General features: G+C 49.6%; 1 long non-coding RNA gene across 1 annotated transcript in view; it reads left to right on the top strand.

Annotated features, from left to right (window-relative positions):
- The window catches only part of LOC137203703 (uncharacterized), a 357,325-nt gene that overhangs the window by 192,393 nt on the left and 152,585 nt on the right, over nucleotides 1-12,347 (top strand). The window contains exon 6 of the long non-coding RNA XR_010933251.1: nucleotides 155-262. This is a non-coding gene — a long non-coding RNA (uncharacterized lncRNA). The remainder of the gene's footprint in view (nucleotides 1-154; nucleotides 263-12,347) is intronic.

Genomic DNA, 12,347 nt, shown 5'->3' with positions numbered 1-12,347 from the left:
ACAAGCAGCCTGGCAGGAAGCAAAGAGGAGGAAATCTCCAGGGCTGTGTGGGTCCCAGAGGCTGCAGAGGGGAAAGCCCGGGAAGCCTGTGTACCTCTGGAGCCTGCTGGACAACCCACAGGGTGTTGGAGCTTTTGCCTGGCTTGTCTTTGAGAATCTCCCTGTCCATTGGAACCTGACAGTGAAGTCCACAAGAAGAGGCACCAACAGTGACCGCAGAATGGGGAATCAGGCACTCATGATGTTAGAGGCAAAGGACGAGGTAAGCAGACACGGACAGCCAAGAAAGCCCTGGACTGGCCGTCGATGTCCTGTGTTCATATCCTGGCTCTAATGCTGTCTGCCTTTGACGTTGGGAAGACCCCTATTCCCTCCTGGGGCAATGCTGGCTTCTTCAGCCACCCCTGTCCCAGTACTCCTGGTCTCTCCTGGGCTCTTTTATTGGGAAGGGCACAGGATGGGTAGGAACTGAGATTTTTTTTTTTTTTTTTTTTAGTGACAGGATGGGTAAAGACTCATGAGGAAAACAGATTTTCCCGCTGTCCTCACTTTCCTGCCCTCCGGTGGGCACTGGTGCCTCCTTGTCAGTGAGAAAAGGAAGCAATACACTTATTCACAAAAAAGCCCAAGAATGGAGGGAGGGAGGTAAAGCTGTATCGTTTTCCTCTTTGTTTTGGACACTTAAGTTGTAGAATCTGTCTTTTGCAGGATGATTAGAAGCAGGAGGCCTGGGGTTGGACTCCATGGGTTTGCAACCCTGGCTCTTCTGCACCCCAGCTGTGTGACTTTGGGAAAGTAAATTGGCTTCTCTGAGCCTCAACTTCCTTGTCTGTAAACTGGGGATGATCATTTCCCCTCTGTGAGTGTCAGGCTACCCCTCTGTATTGGGAATCAGCAAGTGCACTGAAAATCACTGTTTATTTACAAATTGTCTCTCTTGTTTGACAAAAAATCTCAATAGTTAATGTGTATAATATGCCAGGCACTGTCCTAGGCACTTCACATTTATTAACCCATGTGGCTGTTCTATAACCCTATGGGTTATGTGTTGTTATTATGGCAGCCGCCTGACAAATGGGGAAAGAAAGGCTCTGAGAGGCCAGTCTCTTGGTCAAGGCCACCTATCTTTAAAGCGGCAGAGCTGGAATTGAACCCAGGTTTTGTTGACTTCAGGCTTGTGTACTTATCCATGACTCCCTAGGTCTCCTGGTACCCAGGCCGTGGCCTGGAAAGTCAGGCTGCTGTGGGTACCCAGCTGTCCCCCATCCCCACCTGGGTTTATCAGCCCAGCTCAGGGTCTGTTCCCCTTCACGCACACTGCCCTCTTCTCCTCTCCCCACTGCTGAGCGATCTTGCTGAGCCATCTGCGGGGCACTGGCCAAGGTCCCAACTGATTATTGGCAAATTAAAAATATAAGCTATTGACCAGACACTGGGATGGAGTCCCAGAGCTGAGGACCTGAATCTCAATGAAGCAGCTGAGCATGGAGATCGATTCTGCAGGTGGCGGAAGAGGCAGACAAATTGCCCCCTGCCTAATGTAGAGTCTGATGCTCTGGTTAATAACTACCCAGTGGGAAGTGGGGCAGGCCTCTGCCTGAATGAGCTCCCTCCCCACTCAGCAAGAGCCCCACTGGTGTAGGAGTCACTAGCACCACTTTACAGATTGGTCCATTCAGAGATACACAGGTGTTACCCAAGGTCAAAAGCTAATAAGTGGAGGGGGCTGGGATTTGAACCCAGATTCTCCTAACTATAAAGCCTGGAGCTCAGAAACTCAGGCAAACCATGCTTTCAATCCAGGCTCCATCCCTTTTGGCTGTATGACTTTGGGAGAATCATTATACCTCTCTGAACCTTAGCGTCCTCTTATATAAAAGGTGGATAATAAAATCTACCTTGCAGGACTGTCGTAGGGATGGAACGAGAAAGCAAGAGATAGTGCTTTCTGCCCTGGACGTCTGAATGCCCCTCTCGAGCCTCTTTATCCTTCTCCATCTGCAGTTTGACTCAGGTAGCGGACCCACGTGGGCTGTATCAGCAGGCTCCCTTGCTCTCTTGTGCCCTGTATGGTTTGGCCAGTGGGAGGCAATGTCAGGAAATTGGAGGGCAGGAGTAGAGTGAGGCTGAGATATTTCTTCCTTCTGCTCCCTCCCTGCCTGGCTCTGGGTTGACAATGGCTGTGTTGCCCTACCCAACACCTCCCTTCCTGCTGGGTGGCTCTCTCCCACAGTGGCAGCCACAGCTCTCTCCAGGACCCAGTGTCAGTCCCTCTTGTGACTCCTTGAGGCCTAGGGATGGATGGGCTCTCAGCTGCTGCTGCCCCCAGGTGCTGCTGCATCATCATCCCCTGTTGCTTTCCCTCTCCCCCTCCCTCGCCTTTGAAAGTACCCCATTCTTAAACTCTCCTAGGTTACCCCACCAGATGCACCATCGGTTTCCTGCCAAGACTCTGAAGAGCCACTTAAAGTGTGGTGCACATGTAAAGGGCTATCCTTAAAGGCATTGCCACCATCGCTACCCCTGACAGAGTCTCTCTCTTCCATTCATCCATCACCACTCACAGGCCCCTGTTAACACCCATCCCTCTGAACAAATATAGCCGTTTGTATAGTGGCTGTCTCTCCCAGACTGTGACCTCCTGAGGGCAGAGCCGGGAGTTATGTGGAGCTGTCCCTGGCCGCACACTCCCTATGGCAGGGCCAGGGTCTCAGGGAGTGTTTTACAAATAAAGGAGCCTTAGACGACTTTCCTAAAGTCACAGTGTGAGAATCTGACATGGGACTAGCACTCAGGTCTCCCAGCTCACAGAGCCAGGATCTGAAAATGTCTGTTCAAGGAATGAATGAGCGAACCAAAGGATAGATGAATATCACCCCCAGAACAAACAGATGAAAAGTGCTCTTTCCTTACCCCTGGTTGCAGTGGTTCTCACCCAGAGGTGATTTTTGTCCCCCCTCCCCCTCAGGAGACATTTGGCCATGTCTAGAGACCTTTTTGTTTGTTACAACTTGGGGAGTTTGCTACTAGCATCTGGTGGGTAGAGGCCAGGGATGCTGCTACACATCCTATAATGCACAGGACAGTCTCCACCACAAAGAATTATCTGACCCAGGGTTGAGAAACCCTGCCTTACCGTACGCATCTTTTGAGGCTCCTGCCTGCCCAAATGACCCCAAGTAGAGGGCGGCTTTTCTAATTTTACTGGACTGGCTTAAAATTTTTCCTTATTACAAAAATAATATGTGTTTATAATAGAACATTTATAACATATAAAAATATAAGGAAGAACATTAAACACTCTCCTCAATTCCCAAACCCACTGTTAATTTTATGGTGAATATCCTTCCACTAATATTTCTGCATTTACGCAGGTTCATACAGCCACGTGCTCACATCTGTCAACTTCATTCAAAAATTCAACATCATTTCGAAAATGCAGTTTTTGTTTACGAGATTTTTACCACGTTCTATCTTAATCATTAGTCTTTAACAGCTTTCTAAAGAGCAGTACAGAATCCCATTGTAGGTACAATCCATGCTGTAGTGGAAGTATTTGGGATGGTTTCAGTCTTCGGACCCATGATCTTCCCTGAGGATGGGTTCTTGGAAGTGGTATTAGTGGGTCAGAAACAGAAGTTTTAAGTCTCTTGTTACATAACTAGATGCCTTCCAGAAAGGTGATTTCCGGGGACTTCCCTGGCAGTCCAGTGGTTAAGACTCTGCGGTTCCACTTCAGGGGCGCACGGGTTTGATCTCTGATTTGAGGTGTGACCAAAAAAAAAAAGACAAAAAGAAAAAAAGAAAGGTGATTTCCCTCTCCAGTGTTGGTCAAGTGACCTAGCTCACCCTCCTCTCGCCAATACAGAATCAACTCATTAGAATCTGTGCCAAACCAAGAATTTGCTTCTTGTGAGATTGTCTATATACATTTTTTCATGGGTCCATCCGTCGTTTACATTTCTTCTTCTGGGAACTGTTCATTTCCTTTGACTTTTTTTCTCTTAGGGTTTTAGTGTTTTCTATTTGATATGCAAGAGCCTGGTAAAAAAATATGGGGGCACTAACCATTTGTTTATCATAAGTGTTGCAAATTTTTTTTTTTTTTTGCGGTACGCGGGTTTCTCACTGTTGTGGCCTCTCCTGTTGCGGAGCACAGGCTCCGGACGCGCAGGCTCAGCGGCCATGGCTCACGGGCCTAGCCGCTCCGCGGCATGTGGGATCTTCCCGGACCGGGGCACGAACCCGTGTCCCTTGCATCGGCAGGCGGACTCTCAACCACTGCGCCACCAGGGAAGCCCACAAATATTTTTCATCTGTTTGTCAGCTGGATTTTTTTTTTAACATCTTTATTGGAGTATAATTGCTTTACAATGTTGTGTTAGTTTCTGCTGTATAACAAAGCGAATCAGCTATACATATACTTATATCCGCGTATCCCCTCCCTCCTGTGTCTCCCTCCCACCCTCCCCATCCCACCCCTCTAGGTGGTCACAAAGCACCGAGCTGATCTCCCTGTGCTATGCAGCTGCTTGCCACTAGCTATCTATTTTACATTTTGTAGTGTATATATGTCCATGCCACTCTCTCAGTTCGTCCCAGCTTACCCTTCCCCCTCCCCGTGTCCTCAAGTCCATTCTCTACATCATCTGGGTCTTTATTCCTGTCCTGCCCCTAGGTTCTTCAGAACCATTTTTTTTTTTTTTTTTTTTTAGATTCCACATATATGTGTTAGCATACGGTATTTGTTTTTCTCTTTCTGTCAGCTGGATTTTAATTTCATTTATTAAGTCTTTAGTTACACCTTCTGTTTTCTATTTCATTTCAGGTAAACAAATCTATCCAATTTTCCCTGCCTTTGTGATTCATTTCTTTGTTTTTTTCTGCTTAAGAAATGCCTTCCCCTCTGTGGTATCATTAACTCTCCATTTTTGTCTTCAGAATTTTATTAATTTTTACATTTGGCTCTTCATTTACAAAATTCATCTGGAATTTATTTTGTTGTATAAAGTGAGAATCTAGATTTATATTCCTTCCCCTCTCCCACCCCCCAAAATAAAGACCATTCTCCTTGGGGGAGGATGTCAAAGTACAGGAAGGGTATTCTCTGGGAGCTCTGTTGAGACCGCTCTCCAGTCTTCTTAGAGGCCAGGGAGGGCTCAGCATCACGGGGGCTCCAGGGGATGAGGAGACGCTGGCCTCCCTCCTCCAGAAGATCGTGAGGCCCACGTCATAGCAGATCAGGCCATCAAAAGATCGGGTATTCAGCACTCCTCAGTAGGTATGCCTGCTGTAGCCCTTCCTATGTCCATTTATCTTTTAATGCTTTGCCCTTGAAATTAACTCAAACTGGACGCAAGACGCTGCTTTGGTGAGACACCTTCTGAGTTTTCTGTAAGAACTGCACTGACTGCATTCTCATTATAGTGTCCTGTATCCCCAGGGTGAAGGGCTGTATCCATCTCCACGCAGCCTGGTGGATGGAAGGAGATCCGGTTGGGCTTGGGAGTCAGGCAGACTCCCCTCGCCCCCAGATACCTGTGTGTGACCTCAGGCAAGGCTCTCCCTGAACGTTGCTGAGTGCTGTGCATTTTAGAAGTTAAACTACTGTCCCATCTCCCTGAAGGAGTTGTGAGCCTTCCATGACATAACAAACGTGGATTGCTTTCCACTGTGTCTGGAACACACTGGGTGCCTGCTTAAGAGATGGTAGCTACAAAAATCACACCACTATTTTCCATTTTCAAAGCAGGAAAATTCCTGTCTTGCTCAAGGACCTGATTTGCATCTGTTTATGGGATAGAATTACAGAACGCCCTGCGTGTGACTTTCTGGGTTGGTTTCCAGGTGCGTGTCACCCAGGGAAGCGGTCAGTGAAGAAGCTAAGACAATGTCTTACCAGGAGCTCAGGATCTACAGGCTCTGGAGACACACACCCTGGGGTCACATCCGCCCACCAGCACTCCCTGGCTGAGTTACCTTGTCCAGCCCAGTCTCTCTACGCCTCAGTTTTATCATCTGGAAATTAGAAACAATAGCATCACTCTCCCTGTGTAGCTGCCTCCTGTACTATTTTGGAACGAATCTAGACACCCTGCCATTTCACCTGTGGGTAGTGCTGCATCTACCTCTGAGAGATAAGGGCTCTTTAAAAAATATTTTAGGGCTTCCCTGGTGGCGCAGTGGTTGAGAGTCCGCCTGCCGATGCAGGGGACACGGGTTCGTGCCCCGGTCCGGGAAGATCCCACATGCCGCGGAGCGGCTGGGCCCGTGAACTATGGCCGCCGAGCCTGCGCGTCCGGAGCCTGTGCTCTGCAATGGGAGAGGCCACGGCAGTGAGAGGCCCGTGTACCACCAAAAAAAAAAAATTTTTTTTTAAATTTTAAGCCACTATGTTATTCTCACCTTGGGTGGTTTCTAATACACACTCAAGTCTGAGATGCTGCCCTAGATTGTTTTTTGGCTCTGTGAGGGGAGGGCCAGTGCTGTCCTAACCAGTGTAAGCATTTCCCAAAATCCTGCTGAATGTCAGCTGTTTGGGTTAGAACTTGGAGTAAACAAGGAAACAAACAGGAGACAGGAAGAGTTAAACACTTCAGTGAAGGAAGGAGCCAGACTTCATTGGCAAAAGGAATTTTTTTTCCTTTTTGCTTCTGCAGCCCCAAGCTTGGAGCTTGGCACTCTGGGGAAGGCACCAATCAGATTGTTGCCTGCATGTTGGAAAATATTTATGTCACCTACCAAGCTGGGAGCATACTCAGCGGGTTTCCCGGGGCTGCCTGATAGACAAGGTCGCATCCCAGCAGCTGTGAGGAAGGAGGCATGCCGGCCTGACAGCTGTGCTCGGCGCTGGAGGCTGCCAGCAAGCCTGGCATCGCACGTTAGAGGGAGACACACTTCTGTGACCACCAGCTCGAGGGCAGTGGGGAGTCGGGGGACCCCTGCTGCCTGAGACAGCCGCAGGTCAGCTGCAGGGGGTGCGGAAGCTGGGAAAGGATGAGGAAAGGGCACGGACAAGGGGATGGGGGCCGAGTAGGAATCTAGCATTTACGAGGTGCGGCATTGCGGAAAGTGCTTTAGAAGTGTTATCTCCATGAATCTTTGTCACATCCCCTGAGAGGGATAAGGTCATGACCATTTTACAGGTGAAGAAACTGAGGCTTTGAGAGAGTTGGTGAAACAGGGAGCTGGGACTCCATCTCTAGTTTGTCTTTCTCAGATCCTGCAGAAAAAACATTTATCATTAAGCTATAACTGCTATATACATGGAAAAACCCACAAAAAACCAAAACAAACAAAAAAACATACCACCAACTACCATTATCTATCTGTCTATCTATCTATCCATCCATCCATCCATCCATCCATCCATCCATTGGTCCATCCCTAGTTTGCTGGACGTCGCTATTTATCAACTTGCATTCAACAGTGAAGTCCTATCCTGTAGAGTTGTAAAGACCTCCAATTTTGATTACAAGGGACAGCAAGCCCTTGAGGTTGTACATCCACAACGTGGGGCTCCAATGATCAACCTTACATTTCTACCACTGCCCTGAGGATGCAGATTGCACCGGGCTGCCCTGGCTAGTTGTTAAGAGTACGAGCCCTAGAGTCAAACTGCCTGGGTTCAAGTCCCAGCTCAGCCATTTATTTTGTGGCTTTGGGCAAGTTACTTTTCCTCTGTGCCTCAGTTCCTCACCTGTAAAATGGAGATATGAATAGGACTTCTAGAAGTTTTGAAGATTGAGTAAATATTTGTAAAATGCTTAGCACAGTGGCGGGCGCACTGGGAGCTGTATTATGCGTACTTGCTGCCCCAGCTACTGTGGCTGTGTTAAAAAAATCACCCCAAAACTCAGTGACATGAAGCACTGAGCATTTATCATGCTCATGGTGTCTGTGGGTCAGGAGTTCACATAGGCCACAGCGGGGATGGCTTGTCCCTGCTCCATGATGTCTAGGACTTCAACCAGAAGGCCTGAAGGCTGGGAGTTGGAATCATCTGAAATCTCACTGACTCGCTTAATCGACGGCTGATGAGGGTTGTAAGCTGAGAACTTAGCTGGGACGATAGGCCAGCACGTCCACCCACAGCCTCTCCATGGAGCCTGGGCTTCCTCACAACATGGTGGCTGGTTCCAAGCCTGGGCACCCCAAGAAAAAGAGGTCCAGGTACAAACTGTGTCCCCCTAGCCTCCGAAGTCACATGCCATTACTATTAATGAAATTTAGTAGTCAGAGCAGTCACAAATCCTCCCAGGATCAAGGGGAAGGGGAATAGATGCTACTTCTTGGTGGGGTGTGGCAAAGATTTTGAAGAGCAGAAAGGATTGGAAATATTGCTGTGGCCCTTTTGGAGAAATATGAACTGCTACAGCCATTGGCCATCCTCAAGCTGGCATGGGGATCTTGAGGAAGGAGGTCGCAGGGAGCTCTTGTGGCCAGCATTATACCTCCCGGTGCACCCACAATTGTGCCTCCTGAGGTCTGGTAACATCCCCAAGATACTCAGGTCAGGTCCCCACCTTCCCCACTATCCAGCCCCCTACCTCATTTTTGTCTTGGGGTGCTCCTCCTGCATCCCTGTTGTCCCCAAATGTGTGCTCCATTCCCTTTACCCTTCAGGGTATCTGGTACCACATTCTGGGGGACTCAGACACCTCATAAAACATAGGAAGGGCCCCTGGCTTATTTAAACACCTTCTCCCTGAGGCAGGGCAGCACCACGGGCCTGGTTCCCGGCTTGGATGGAAGAAGAAAAAGAGGGAGAATGAACCCAGTTACATCCATGCTCTGAGCCAGGCCTGGGACCAACTCAGAGAGGCACAAGCAGTCCCGCCCGCCCTCTGTCTCCTCTCTCCTTGCCGACAGAGGGCCTGGAGGAACAGGGGGAGGGCTGAGCAGAGCTGGAGGCTTGAGAAGAGCAGCAAAGAGCTGAGAAGTCAGGTTCTAGTTTCAACCAGCATCTACGTGGGTGATGTGGGCAGACAGGATGCCTTGGGGATGCGAGCAAAAAAAAAAAAAAAAAAAAACAACTTAAAAATGTTTATAGACCCCATGTGACCTTGCTCAAGGGTGTTAGCCCAGACAGAGTTTTACAATCACGTGCCTGGTTGTTTGTCTCAGTCTCCTCCTTTGTCATGTGTTTCCAGGGAGCTGGTGTCCTGTGAGGGGAAGGGCTCTGCCTGGTTTTGTTGACCATTCATTTCAGTGCTTAGTATGTGACAGAAGTGACAGAGCATGTATTAGCTAATGAAATAATTGATTCAGTAAATCAACCTTCCTGAGTATCGATTACAGACCAGGCATGGTTCTAGAACACAGGATACAGTGGCTAGTGGAACCGGCACAGCCCTTATCTTCATAGAACTTCATTCTAGTGGAAGACAATAGTCACTGAACAAGATAAATTAATTTATGATATAATGTCAGAGGGCAAGGAACACTCTGTGGAAATTAAAAGGGGGATAAAGGATAAAGAGTGGCAGGGAGTTGCTAACTTATATCGAGGGTGATCAGAGAAGGCCTTTGGAAGTGGTGAAGTTTGAGCAGAGGCCTAGTGAAGGAAGGGAGTAAGCCATGGGGGTGTCCGGGAAAGAGAGTTTCTGACAGAGGAGAGAGCAGATGCAAAGGGCCTGCAGCAGCAGTGTTAGAGTGATTGGAGTGGGGTGAGAGGGGAGAGTGGAGGGAAACAGCTTGAAGGGCAGTTCTGTGGTACCCTGTAGACTGCAGTAAGGATGTTGGGTTTCATAATAAGTATGTATAAAGCCAAATGAATGAAGAAATAAATGAAACAATGGAGAGGTGGATGGGTTTATGGATGGATGGGTAGATGAATGGAGGGATGGATGAATGGAGGGATGGATGAATGGAAGGGTGGATGTATGAGTGGTTGGATGAGTGAATGGATAGATGTATGGGTGGGTGATGGGATGGATGAATGGGTTGAAAGATAGGTGGATGGATGGATGCAGATGGATGGATAGATAGGTAAACGAATGGATGGGTGGATGAATGGTTGGGTGGATGGGTGGATACATGGATTAGTGAGTGGACATATGGATAGATGAATGGGTGGATGGATGGATGGATGGGTGGGTGGATAAATGTATGGAGAGATGAAGGGATGGATGAATGGATTGCGAGATAGGTGGATGGATGCATGCATGGACGCATGAATGGATGGACGGGTAGGTAAACAGATGGCTGGCGGGGTGGTGGAATGAATGGTTGGGTGGATGGGTGAATGCACAGGTGAGTAGGTAGATAGATGAATGGATGGATGGATGTACAGATGGACAGTTGGTCCCTAGGCACACGTGTACTAAACTAAACCTCTGCATTGCCTTTCCATCTCTAACTCACATTAGAGCCTTGCCCCAGTATGGGAAACACCCCAGGAGGAATGAGGCATGGCACAGTTGATGCCCAGATGCTCTCAGGGGCACAGGCTGAACCTTAAATAACTCCTTTTCTTTCATAGGAAGAGCGGTTCTGGAGGCACAGGCACTGGGAGGCGTTTGGGGCAGGCGGCCGTCACTAACAGATTCATTAAGCTCGCTCCAGAGCAACGATAAAAAATCAATTTAGTTCACCAGGCAGCTTGAACAGGCGCCAGGAGCAGGGGAGCCCTCCCATCCGTGAGCTCGGGGCGTGTGGAGAGGTGCTGTGGAATCGGTGGAGCTGGAGCCTGGCAGCAACCCGTTGTCAGGGACCACCCCCCCAACAGCAGGGCTGCAGGGGCTCTGACAGGATGCCCGTGGAGGGGGAGGGACAGGACCAGAGTGGACTTCTTTGAGCATCCCAGGCAGTGCTGCAGACACACCTGACTTGCTGGCATGCTGGCCACGATCTTGCTCCCCCACTGCCCTGATTCACTCAATGATACCTTAACAGCCCCTGAGAGCTGACTAAGTGCAGTGGACTGAGCAAGGGGGCCTGGGAGGTCTAGGCAAGGTCTGTCCCTTATGGAGCTCCCAGTCTGGCTGGGGAGCAGATCTGGGCCCGGTATAGGAGGGTGGGTGTGAGCAGAGGGGTAGGGAGGGGTGAGAGGAGAGAAGACGGGGAGAAGATGGCATGAGGGGTTCAGCAGAAGGAGAGAATTTGCATCCATCTGTGTCACAGCAGGAAACAAGTAGCAACTCAACCTGGGGTGACCAAGGGGACATGTAATGAAGGGAGGAAGGATCAGAGTGTGGCCAGAGTTAAGGGGGCCCAAAAGGATGGTGCAGCACCTCTGGGCTGGCAACACAGGGGAGCCATTAGTACCCCGAGGCCTGGAGGATAGAGAAGGGGTGCTACTAGGACCTGGAGAGAGATGTGGCTGCAGGAGATAGCTGCCCACCAGGGCCTGGACTGCAGGGGCGGAGTCAGGACAACAAACTCCCCAGTCTCCCTTGCCTTCCGCACCCTGAGCCCCTTCGGGATCTGCATCCAGAAGCCAGGGCTGAGTGAGCCAGGCGATGTGGTCTGCAGAAGCTACATTCACAGAGTCCAGGGCTGGGTGATTCAGATGAGGGAGAAGCTGGAGGGGCAGATGGAGGATATACAGGGCAGCCCTGTAGGAACCAGTCTAATAGAGCTCAGTGACTCAGTGGGGAGAGAATCGCTCATCGGAGCCTCATCAGGGAACGTTGTGGCTCCTGACAGAGTCCTGGCTCCTTCTGGGATGAATGGGCTTGTGGCGCTTTCCTGGGAGAGGCTGGATGAGGTGAATGGATGCAGGTAGGTGGGAGTTGGGGAGAGATGGACAGAGAGGCAGAGATGCATGGAGGGGCAGGGAACAAAGTGATGGGGTGGAGAGGGGGAGGGAGAGAGATAGAGAGAGAGAAAGCACGGATAGGAAAGAGGGGCAGACAGAGCGAGAGAGAGACAGACACAGAGAGACATTTAAAGAGACAGACAGACAAAAAGACATGGGGATTGAGGAGGGAGGATGGAGAGGGAGAAGAGCAAAGGAAACACATGAGAAGATGTAACCAAAGGAATGGGGGAGAAAGAGAGAGAGAGGGAGGAGAAAAAAGAGGGAGAACAAGGAAACAGAGAAAAATGAGAGAAAATGATGGAGGAGAGGGGAGGGGAAAGAGGAAGACTCGGAGGGCTTTGGAGGGCCACCTAGGCTAGGGTCATGCTGGGAGCCCCTGTCGGGCAGGGCACCAATGCAGAGAAAGGGTGCGAGAGCTGGAAGTCTGGGGAAACTGAGGCACAGGGATGGAAAGTGACTTTGTCGAGGGCATCCAGCAGTCTGGGACTTCACTGCTGCACCAAACTCTCATTTAATCCACCTCCCTGCTTTCTTGGTCACATCAAAGGCAACCTTGAAGTGAGAACAGGAGAGAAATAGAATT

The sequence above is a fragment of the Pseudorca crassidens genome, chromosome 12 (genome assembly GCF_039906515.1).
Source record: "Pseudorca crassidens isolate mPseCra1 chromosome 12, mPseCra1.hap1, whole genome shotgun sequence".
Taxonomy (NCBI): Eukaryota; Metazoa; Chordata; class Mammalia; order Artiodactyla; family Delphinidae; genus Pseudorca; species Pseudorca crassidens.
This window is presented reverse-complemented; position numbering and strand designations above follow the sequence as displayed.